At 37.7% G+C, this 11,381-nt stretch overlaps 1 long non-coding RNA gene across 1 annotated transcript; it reads left to right on the forward strand.

The window, feature by feature from the left end:
• Positions 1-6,870: 6,870 nt before the first annotated feature.
• On the forward strand, positions 6,871-10,354 carry LOC308094654. The gene is made up of 2 exons (XR_013933975.1): positions 6,871-6,969; positions 8,602-10,354. It is a non-coding gene; the product is annotated as an uncharacterized lncRNA (long non-coding RNA).
• The last annotated feature ends 1,027 nt before the right edge of the window (positions 10,355-11,381 follow it).

Genomic DNA, 11,381 nt, shown 5'->3' on the forward strand with positions numbered 1-11,381 from the left:
ATTGATACTTTTGCTTAAGTAAAACACGTGAGTACTTCTTCCATCACTGTAGTGTGTAGAGCACAGTTAGGCTCAGGTGCGGGGTAATTAATGACACCACTCGTGGGAAAGTGGAGGTATTTTAGTCTAATACACGTTTTCTGACATACTTTAAAATATTCACGGTCTATGGATATTCTAGCCCTAGAATGTCTGTGATCTTACATACATTTCAAGTATTCCAAATACACAGTCATAGATCGCTCTCGGAGCCCCACTGTGTAGTGGCGATCTGCGCGGAAGGCCATAAAAGTGCTCTAAACTCCGTCTGTACTCACCCAATAATTAATTCCTAAGAGTTGGAGTCATATTTTGTCCTCTAGTTTCATATCCATTTGAAAGTTCTGCCAGAAAACGGACCGAATGTACCCAAACGGTCCATCACTCAAGTCGCCCCCCCTAGCTCCCTACAGAAAGTCGTCCGTGTGCAACTCGTGAAAAAGTGGAGATATTTGACTAAACACACGTTTTCTGGCAGAACTTTCAAATGGATATGAAACTAGAGGACAAAATATGACTCCAACTCTTAGGAATTAATTATTGGGTGAGTACAGACGGAGTTTAGAGCACTTTTATGGCCGTGCAGATCGCCACTACACAGTGGGGCTCCGAGAGCGATCTATGACTGTGTATTTGGAATACTTGAAATGTATGTAAGATCACAGACATTCTAGGGCTATAGATATTCATGTTGAAACTAGATGACCCTAACGTCGCAACAATTAGTGAGTGTACAATGGAGAGATTCCGCCGCGTTGAGGCCCGAAGAAATGTGAGTACTTTTTCCACCATCGAACTTGAGAAGCCAGCAGGTATGCAGTATGCAGAGCAGCAGAGCTGCAGAGGCTCCCGTTTGCTTAGAACGTGCTGGTTCTGTGTGACTGTGTGTGACCTCTCCTTGTTCAATATACTCCTTGGTTGAAAGCCAGAAAGAAGCGTCCTTCTCTTCTACCACCAGATGGAGACAAAGACAAAACGACACACGCCTTGTTAATGATTTGATAGTGGGACACATGTTTCATTCTCAGTACAGTGAAGAATATAAGAGGTCCGAGGTCGTTTCTAGTTGTATATTCCTCACACACGCGAAAGAAGCAGATGTGTCTATTCTTTCATACTACATACATTATATGTTTGCTTGAAACTGCATCACTGTATCACAATTCTTAATGAATTGAATACACAGGGCCATAATGGAAACAAGCCGCCAGGGCTATTTGTTTTATCCTTTTAACAATCTTTGTAAACACAAACAGTACCTCAAAACTGTTAATAAAGTATTCAATCAATCAAACAAACATCACATGTCTTTCAGAATTCTGACATGAGCATGAATATATAGCCTACGGTATATAATTTAAATGTAAGCTTATGTAGGTCAACTGTGAGTCCTGGAATGAGAATAAGCTGGATATTCCAAACATCATTTTTACATATTGCTAATTTGACACAATATACATAATCATTAATAGGATTGATTGATTCAATACTTTATTAACAATTTACAAGCTAGTACAGAGGTACAATTATACAGTAATGCTAAAAGGATAACTCAAAAAGTCCTAAGGGCTTGTTTCCATTGTGGTCGGAACTTTATTGTATCTGACCTTAGGCCAAAGCAACTACTCTGAATACAAGTTGTTGCTCCCAGTCCCTTCCTACTCTCATGCAAACCAGCTCGATTTCCAAAATGTAATTTGACTTTACCCCTGCTCTGTGCAAGTAATCTAACCACGGTTTCACTGATGGCTGATTTATAGCTATTAAATGTGACTTGATTTTTTAAAACTGATTCTGTCAGCACTCCTGATTTGTGATTCATATTTTAACATTTTGTTTTGTTATGATTAGCACATGGTTGAGGGTTTTAGGAATAGCTAGTTATATCTACTAACACTAATGAAAGTAAAAGACAAACCGACAAATCAAGTATATGGGTATTAACATTACCTTTGGGCGTATGGGAATATGGGTTTAAAATAAAAAATTGCTCTGCCCTACCGCATGCCTGCTTTCTATTGTGCCACTATTTACATTACAAGGTTTGCCAAGAAGTTCAAAGCTTTGACCCATTGTGACAGACTAGAATCACAAGGAAGTTCATTATTGTTTCTCATGTGATTTGATTTGTAGCAATAGAATGTCCTTATCGGATGTACGTAAATAAATATAACCAGCCACAGACATGGTCAGCCATATGAGTTCATATCAGTACTTCATCTTAGGGATCTCTGTTTTAGTGTGTAGACATTTGTCATTGTCATGCCATAGCATTTGTTTTTGGCATTCAGTATTATCAGCGGCAGAAAATACAGAATATTTTGTGATCTTATGATTAAAAAAAATGTTCTATGTGCCTCATTTACAACAGAATTCAGTAGCATTTGATTAAGCTGCGTAGCAATTGAGCATAATAACATTTTAACCACTTGAACCCAGCATCCCTATTCTTGGCATGTCATAAATACAGTCTGTCTAGCTTAACATTCAGCTAAAATAGCAGATCTACAAGCTTACTCTGTCTTGCGCTGTGACTCTGTGTATTGTGACGCATGTGATGCATTATGTAGATCAGCTATTTTCACCTAAAATATTTGGTGCAGTGGGGAAAAAAGGAGGGGGCCAAGGATGGGTCCCTGGGGCTCCTAAATCAACAAAATATATAGGGTTTAAGCTGTGGTTACATACAAAACAACAACAAACTGGTTTGTTATTATCATACTGTCGCAACATGACATATTGGGACCACTCCTCCTTCAGATTATGCTTTTTCAATCTTTATTTACATGGTTGACACAGGGTTTCACATTTCTTTTATTGAAATACCTTCCATTGTCTGTTGCTGCACAAATTGATCCCTTAAGGTTTATAAGTTCAAGTTTATGTCAATAAGAGAGTTGGTTATGACGTTTATGATATACTCCTCCCTCTCGTTACTGTTTCCTCGCATCTTTTGGGCTATATGTTCGGCACAGTGAGTGAAACATTAAGGGAATAAATGACCAGATAAAGCATGCTTTTGTGCACGCACAACTAATACTTAACAGATAAGAAAAATTAAGCTGTATTATATGGTGAGAATTATTGATTATAATTATTGGCTGAGATATGCAACTTACACATATTGTTTTGTATTACCTATTAAATGCACCTCATTTAAAACAGAATTCAGTAGCATTGGATTGAAATAGCAACTGCATTGGGCACAGGAGTTATTAGACACAGACATACAGTAAAAAGTGCCCTATACCAGGAAATATGCACTATGGTGATAAGGCAGGCGATAAAGCTCTACAAAGGCTTGGCTTTGTCCAGCTATGCTTTCATACTGGCTACTAGAACACAGTGTTACAGGAACAAGTCTGTTTCCCTCTCTGTCCCTCAAGTTGACCCACTTAAAAACGTGATGAGCAGCAGTAAATGGACACAACTACAAAGTATAATGTAAATTAAACACTGTGGGTTAAGTATTATTTCTGTCTGTATTTATTTGTTTGTTTAGCTGAAGAAGAGGAAAGCACCATATGGAATGTGCTCCCCCCCCCCCATCTAATCATGTCTGGGTTCCATGCAGTTTTCCTTCTGTAACTTGACATAAGGTATCAACTCCACATACACACATCTGTCAGTTGAAGCCCCAGATTGACTGTATCCTCCCTTTGAAATCACGAAATGACTAATAACGTCTGACACCAGGGATCCTGGTTGGTTAGGTGGGTCAAGTATATTCAACACCTTAGAATTTACTCCTTTTTAAGTTATGGTGTCATATTTTCATCCCTTCAATCCATTTGTTAAACCAATGAAATATTCTAGGAAGATGAACCTGTATCACCATGTCCAGTGTAATTTAGAGTAGGTATTTACAGTAGTGATATCAGTGGCGCATACCTACAGTATAATAAACTTGGAAATCTTATCACAATCAATATTATGGGTCGAGATAAAGTATGTGTATGTGTTAAAGTGTTATGTGGAATGATTTACCGGCAGCTACTGTACTATATGTTTCTTATCAGAGTGAACATTTACCGCGCTCAAATGTGGGGCAGCGTGTGTGTGTCCTTGATATTTGCATTATCTAGACTGAAAATGGAACTTGAAAAATATTGATGCACCACTGTAACTGCTAGAGAAACAGGCACCACTGTAACTGCTAGAGAAACAGACAAGATAATTACAGTATAAGATAAGATCAGAACATTAATTGATCCCCGGAGGGACATTCAGTGAGAAAGAATTAAACATTGGATGGGATGTAGAGTAAGATTCAAGACCCAAAACCAACATAAATAAGAATACAAACTAGAAAAAGTGCTCCTCGGAGCACAGGTCTCCGCCAGGTCAGGTAGGTTAGTGTGGGCCAGCAATGTTCTGAATTCGTCAATCAGGATGGAATGTGAAAAATCGGACGGAATTGTCTTGATCACTTGACTATAGAGATAATGTGTACCGATTCGCTTGATGAAACAAAATAATAGTTTTGTAAAAATTGGCCTCCTGGTGGCGCTATAATAGGGCGATGTTGAAAGGGTGGCATTTGTTCCTCACTGCAGTCGGACACTGCATTCTTGATTTGCGGCATTTTGTTCAATAAACATACAATGAAATGGTAATTAAGGGCGGACCCCAAATAAAATAGCCCTAAATGACTGCAATGGATCTCTGAATGAGTGAATGTGTACAATCTATCAAATATATAAATGTACAGTGAATTGATGAATTAATATACCTCTATCTCTCTGAATCTATATTGCCAGTGAATATACGATGGAATATATGTAGCAAGCAACAGTGTACTCTACAGATGTGTATTAACAATCAGTATACTGTACAGGTGCATAAATGCATGGTCTATTAAGAGTATCAACACTGAGTATAATGAATGAATACACTGTAAAGTATGTACAAACTATCAACAATGAACATATAGAATGAATATACTGTATGTATAGATTATCAACAATGAATATATATAGAATTAATATACTGTATGTATAGATTATCAACAATGAATATAAGAATGGAATGGATGTGTAAAACTTTAATATGAGAATGAATATATACATATACTGTATACAGCCTGTCAACAGACCTTCAACAGCATGATATCTGTTGCTGAATACGTATGTACAATCTATCAGCAGTCATAAATACACCAACAGTGTGAAGTTGATTTCAACCAAAAGTGTTTTCATAGTGCCAATCATTGCTGTGGATTAGACTGTGTACATTTTCCAGTTATATTTCCAAAATATTTCCATATTAAATTGATTTATTTTATCACTAGGTGGGGAGATTTTTTTTTCATTTTCATTAAAATATTCAGTAATGTTGAAAATATGTATATATCTACGATAGGCCCTCTTATCACAGTATCACTGGCAGTGTTCAGTGGTTGTATTTGTGGTGGAATTCCATTCAGATTGATTCCGGTTCTTTTATCAAGACCCGGTTTTGGGGTAAATAGTGGAACTGAAAGGATGGGATTAGATTTATCTACAATGGAATCAACGGAATTCCATGACTGTGGCATTCCACTGATTCCATTGCAAAACATAAAGGTATGTAGTGATTCCACACTATATAAACCTTTACCACAGTCCTTAGTTAGGTCTGTTATGTAGTCTTTGACACCTCAATGTTAACTTTAATGGTAATGCTAGGAATCAAATGTAATACAAGTATATGTATATATATATACACGTGTAATGTATGTGTATACGTATATACATCCAGCATTGTACTGAACAACACAATCTGGGATAATATAAGCCCTCAGCATCATTTCAGTGACATGCTCTACTCTCCACAGTTAATTCTGTTGCTGTGAGGTTGAATAAACTGTAAGCAGTGGTGGAAAGTAACCAAGTCTTCACTCAAGTACTGCACTTAAGTACAATTTTGAGGAACATTTACTTGTCTTGAGTACTTCCATTTTTGGATACTTTATAGCGCTTGTGTACTATACATCTCAGAAGCGAATATTGTACTTTTTACTCCCACTACAATTATTTGACAGCTGGCTTACTAGTTACTTTGCCGATTTTGATTATCAATACATTAACTGATATATTAAGAGGTATTATTATATTACGCTACTTAGCAGCACAAAGTCTTTATATTAAAATCAGTCCATTAAATATGATATGTAAAATGGACCATTCTGCATAATGAGTACTTTTATGATTGGTTGATTAATGTTGATTAATGCCAATACTTTTGTCCATTTATTTAAGTATTTCTATATTGTGTTATTGCTACTTTTACTTAACCCATTAAAACCTGGAACGCATCTGTGTCACTATAATTTTCTTTGACTATTCAAAAATAGCAGATATACAAGATCATAGCGCGGCACCGAGTGCCGCGCTATGAACTTGTAGATCTGCTATTTTTGAAAAATCATTAAAAAATCTTTTTTTGTTTTTTTTTGTGAATGAAGAATCGCCTCAGGTCGTAATACAAAATCAGAGTGTTTTGTCCACTGACTGTACACCAAGCTTCCCAATGGATGCGGCACCTATTCCAGTGTCTGTACTAACTAGAGGAGTCCAGTGTGTGTGTGTGTTGTCCTACTCTCATGCCGGCCCGGCGTAGATCACTAATTTGCCTCCCCTCGTTTACATATCAGACACATTTTATTATGTGCTCTCCCGGTATCAAAACCCCAACAGGGCAAACTGGCGACGGTCCAAATGTTGCTCCGCACGATTGTTCTGCTGCTGCCTTAGTGTGTGCTGACCTCCATGACTAATAACCGCTATCGCTATTAGGAAGATGGAGAGGCAGTGGGTATATAAAGACCCAGGGAATGGCCCCGCCACTGCCACAGAGAACCAAGGAGTCAGCATGGGGATCAACATGGGGGACACAAAGAAGTTTGCCTTTTGTGTCTGTCTGACCTCTCTGCTATTGGACAGTACTGTGGTAAGTGATGCTCACATGGAGGCCTGTATTACTGTACGCTCATAAAAATGTAAAAAGAAAAAAAAGTTAATTTAACTCTTGAGAGTGTACAAATGTAACCAAATGGACCCCCACGGATCCATTTGGTTACATTAATTGTACACTCTCAGAGTTATACAGTACATGGATAAATTAACACTGAGGATTTTTACTGTGTAATATCCCATTTTCATTTAACTGAAAGTGTTAAAATTGACCCTTATGGGTCCAGATTTTACTGTGTGGATAGATATTTACATTCTTAAATTATGTTTGGAAAAATGGTGTACTTTGTTTTTCTGTTTTCCTAATATGTAAACTAGTATTGCGTAAACAAAACAGCGCACGCTGCTGCTTGCTCTTGTGCAGTGGTTATAAACAAATCAAATCATCGTCTGCTGATGATTAATGGTGAAGCATTTAAATGTCATGTACTACTCTAGGCAAATAGTGTGTAGTTGTGTATGCGTGCTGGAAGCAAAAAGGTGAACCGAAGGGAATTTCACTTGGTATACAAAGTTCTTTTTTGTAAGTTGAGCAAAGGTTTTTAGGAACGTGATGATATATCTGTGCAAGAGCATTCCAATCGATTGATTTTTGAGCAGTCCACCTTTTATATTTTTTGCAATGTAACTATGCGAATTTCATATAATACCATAATGTGATAGACTGTAAATATCTGAAAAACGATTAAAACAATTATGAGATAAGCACTAATACACAAACACAGAAAAATCTATTTTGGCATGTGCAAATTTAAGTTTCATTGGCCTGGATCACAAAAAAATCACAAACATACTGTATAGTGTGTCCTGAGATGCTACAGTACTGTATGTTGAATCATTACAATAAGTCACAATTTTATTAAGCCTTAAATATGTCTGTTTACAGTATATGAATCACAATAATCTATTTTAGCATTGTTTTGCAATTTAAGCATTTTCCCTATGATACACTATAATAGCATCCTCCAATGGAGGTACAGTATCTGCCTTGGAGAGAGCTTCCACTGGAAGATAAAAAAAAAAAAAAACAATAGGGAATATCATGGGAAATTAAAAGATAGGGTCTGGATTAGGAGATGAAAGGCAGTAAGGACACAGAGGCAGGCAGTCAGATGACACTTACATAACACAAAGGACACTAAACTCACTAGTCTCCATGCCAATTTCCAACCGCAGCAGTATGCAAAGCACGGTTAATGTCTCATGCCGCGTGTACTCAAACTGACGCACCAGGTGCTTGACCTTTGCATGGCATGACTAATTACCGGGGTGGCAGAGATGGCAGAATGCAGTAGTGTGGGAGGGCTTTATCTGTGGCATCAACTGGACAATTAATGTGGAGCTATAAGGAAACACTCTCCACCACCATGAGGTCACTGGCTGATATGGGAAACCATATTGAAAACATCAGGGACTAATTGGCACAAGATTATTACTGTATGTTTATTATGTTTTAAGGTCAGTGGTGCCTTGCTCAAAGCCAATGTGTGTTTCTTCAAGAGCCTTTTGATCATAGAGTCGTAAACAAATGTGACATGGGACATTTTGTTCATTTATTTTAAACACAATCCGATTTTTGTTTGTTTTTGTTTTGTTTGGGGTTTTTCAGCGCTCGGAGGAGAGTTTCAACACGACAAGTGCACCATTGACCCCACAGACCGCTGGCATCAACCAATCTGCGATAAATACAACGGTGTCGAACTCAACTGAAAACCCAAACAACACTCCAAGCTGTGTTGGAACCACAGAGTCATCGAACTCGTCCTCTTCCCACACCAACTCTTCAAATCCGTCCGACCACACTGTGCCTGTTCCCACCTCAACATCACCAACTGTTTCCAGCGCAATCACTCCTGGTCATAGCACTACAAGCATCCACGGCAGCACAACCAACAGAACCAGCACTCCACATACCACAAGTGGACATAACACTGTACACCACACGAGTCACAGTGGAAGCACAAATCGGCGGACCCCTACTGCGCCGTCCAGTGGAGGATCTTCTGTCTTATTTGGGTCTTGTGGCCAACTCCTGGTGCCTGTAATTTCCATTATGATACACAGTGTATAGGACCACAATGTAATCCCTCTGGATTCAGTGCTACAGATACCTTTCCCATTGTTTTGAAACAATACCGCAAGGTTCCTTTGCAATCTGAAGTACTAGAAGTAGTATTCAGTAAACAAAAAGACAAATGAGCATCAATCATTGACCACACATCTTTATAGAATGTCTATATACAGGATCTGTAAATTATTATCCATATAACTCATTTAAACTCTGAGCATATACATGGTTAAAGGGTGTCACTGTATATTTCACAAGAGTTATGAAGTGCTTTGCATGAAACAAAGCACAGAGCTCTTTTCGGTTTCTGAACATGACTGGTTACTAGAGTCTCAAAGAACCATGATTTCTTTTACTGTACACAAACACTAAAACCACATTTAAATAATGGATTTAAAAAAAAGTTTGTAAAGTAATTAATTAATTATAGATTTTATTTGTTTTGTAAACAAAAATGAATGAATTATCAGTATATTAATATATCAACAAATGTTTTGTTCACAGCTTAAAAAAAGCAAATTGGTTGACTATAAACTGGTATAGCAAGAAATGGATACAATAGTAGTAGCAAACAAAGAAACTGAGATTAATGAATAACCAAATAATGGGAAATGAAACCTCTGGTACTGTATGTCCTACAGTGTAACTATTTAGGCACTAACTTTTAAATTGGGACCATATAAAATCCACTAGTTATTACATTTATCGGGATGAATGTTCCTCTCTCGTTTGATGCCAAGCTTTCACACAAATTCAATGCACAATTCATACACAATGCTGCATGATATATGGATCCAAACATCTACCCTTAAGGAACTACTTTGTTCCCTTAGCAGAGGCGTATGTGTCTTCTGCTTCTTGTTCTGTATTATCTTTATTGCTGATTCATGGTCCTCTGCAGACAGCCATATTTACCATCAACTTTAAAAACTGGATTATCCTACTTCCACCGTGAAGTCCATTTTAACCCTGGCTTCCCAATTGTGCGCATGTTGTAGGCGAATTGTTTGAAGATGTTTCCAAAATAGTCAATCTACAAGCTCGCGACGTGTATTGAGTTTGTAGATTGGTTATTTTAGAAATAATTAACATTTCACCAGGGTGAAACAAAAACGGGTGATGCTTTTATTTATTTACCAAGCAGTGCACAAACATTGTCAGTAATGACAGAGAAATATCGATCCATGCTTGTCTCGGGTCAATGTAGTACAGTATGTATTCATGAATTGTTTGACTGCTGACAACAGCTACACTATGTTATATAATAACATTAAATTAAATGTGTTTTTTCCCCCTTGTTAGTTATTTTGTTTATTTTTTTCCATTTCCAGGATGAGGAAGAGCTGTTTTTACACACAAACTTATGTTTTTGTAAAGTTTTTAAAGCCAAAGCCAGCATTTAAAGAACAAAACGTGAACATTAAACAATAGTTGTTCTTTCGTTAATTGACATTAAGATTTTGCTGTTCACAATTCGGTGACCAACAGATGTCTCCTGTGACCCAAGTTGGGTCCCAACCCACAGTTTGTGCACCACTGGATAGTGGTGCACAAACTGCCTGCTAGAAAGTGTTGGATTCCTGGTGAGGTGTTTTATTGCAGAGTAAGAAGAAAATTGGTACAACTAGAAAAAGTGCTCCTCGGAGCACAGGTCTCCGCCAGGTCAGGTAGGTTATTATGGCCTCCTGGTGGCGCTATAATAGGCCAATGTGAAAAGGGTGCCATTTCTTCTTAGGCCTTGCACAGCAATCGGACACTGCATTCATGATTTGAGGCATTTTGTTTGTTTTGCTAAATTATAACTGCTGGTGGCGCTATAACAGGCCAATGTTAAAAGGGTGACATTTGCTCCTCAACATAGTGTTCATGATTTGCGGCATTTTGTTCAAATCAAGCCACTACTGCAAAATTTAGATGTCAATCTTAGTCAATCAGGATGGAATATGAAAAATCTAACACATCCGTCTTGATCACATCACTATGTAGATCATGTGTACCGATTTGCGTGAAATTTGGATAAAATCGGAAGGAGTAATATAAAAAACATCTCCTCCTGGTGGCGCTATAAAAGGCAGAAGTGAAAAATGCAGGGCAAAGGTTTTTCCTTGACCTCTAGGGAGTGCGCTTACAAAGTTTTACACAGATCGGTGCAGTTATAGGTAAAAACACAAATCGGCCTGTTATATCACCACCATGAGGCTGATTTGAAAATTTGTGTTCAAAACGGAGCACTCCTGCAAACTTTGGAAGCCATTTTAGCCAATCAGGATGGAATATGAAAAATCTGAAAGACCTGTTTCGTTTAATGACTATAGAGATAC

Source organism: Gymnoscopelus braueri (genome assembly GCF_963280865.1).
Source record: "Gymnoscopelus braueri genome assembly, chromosome: 11".
Lineage (NCBI taxonomy): Eukaryota > Metazoa > Chordata > Actinopteri > Myctophiformes > Myctophidae > Gymnoscopelus > Gymnoscopelus braueri.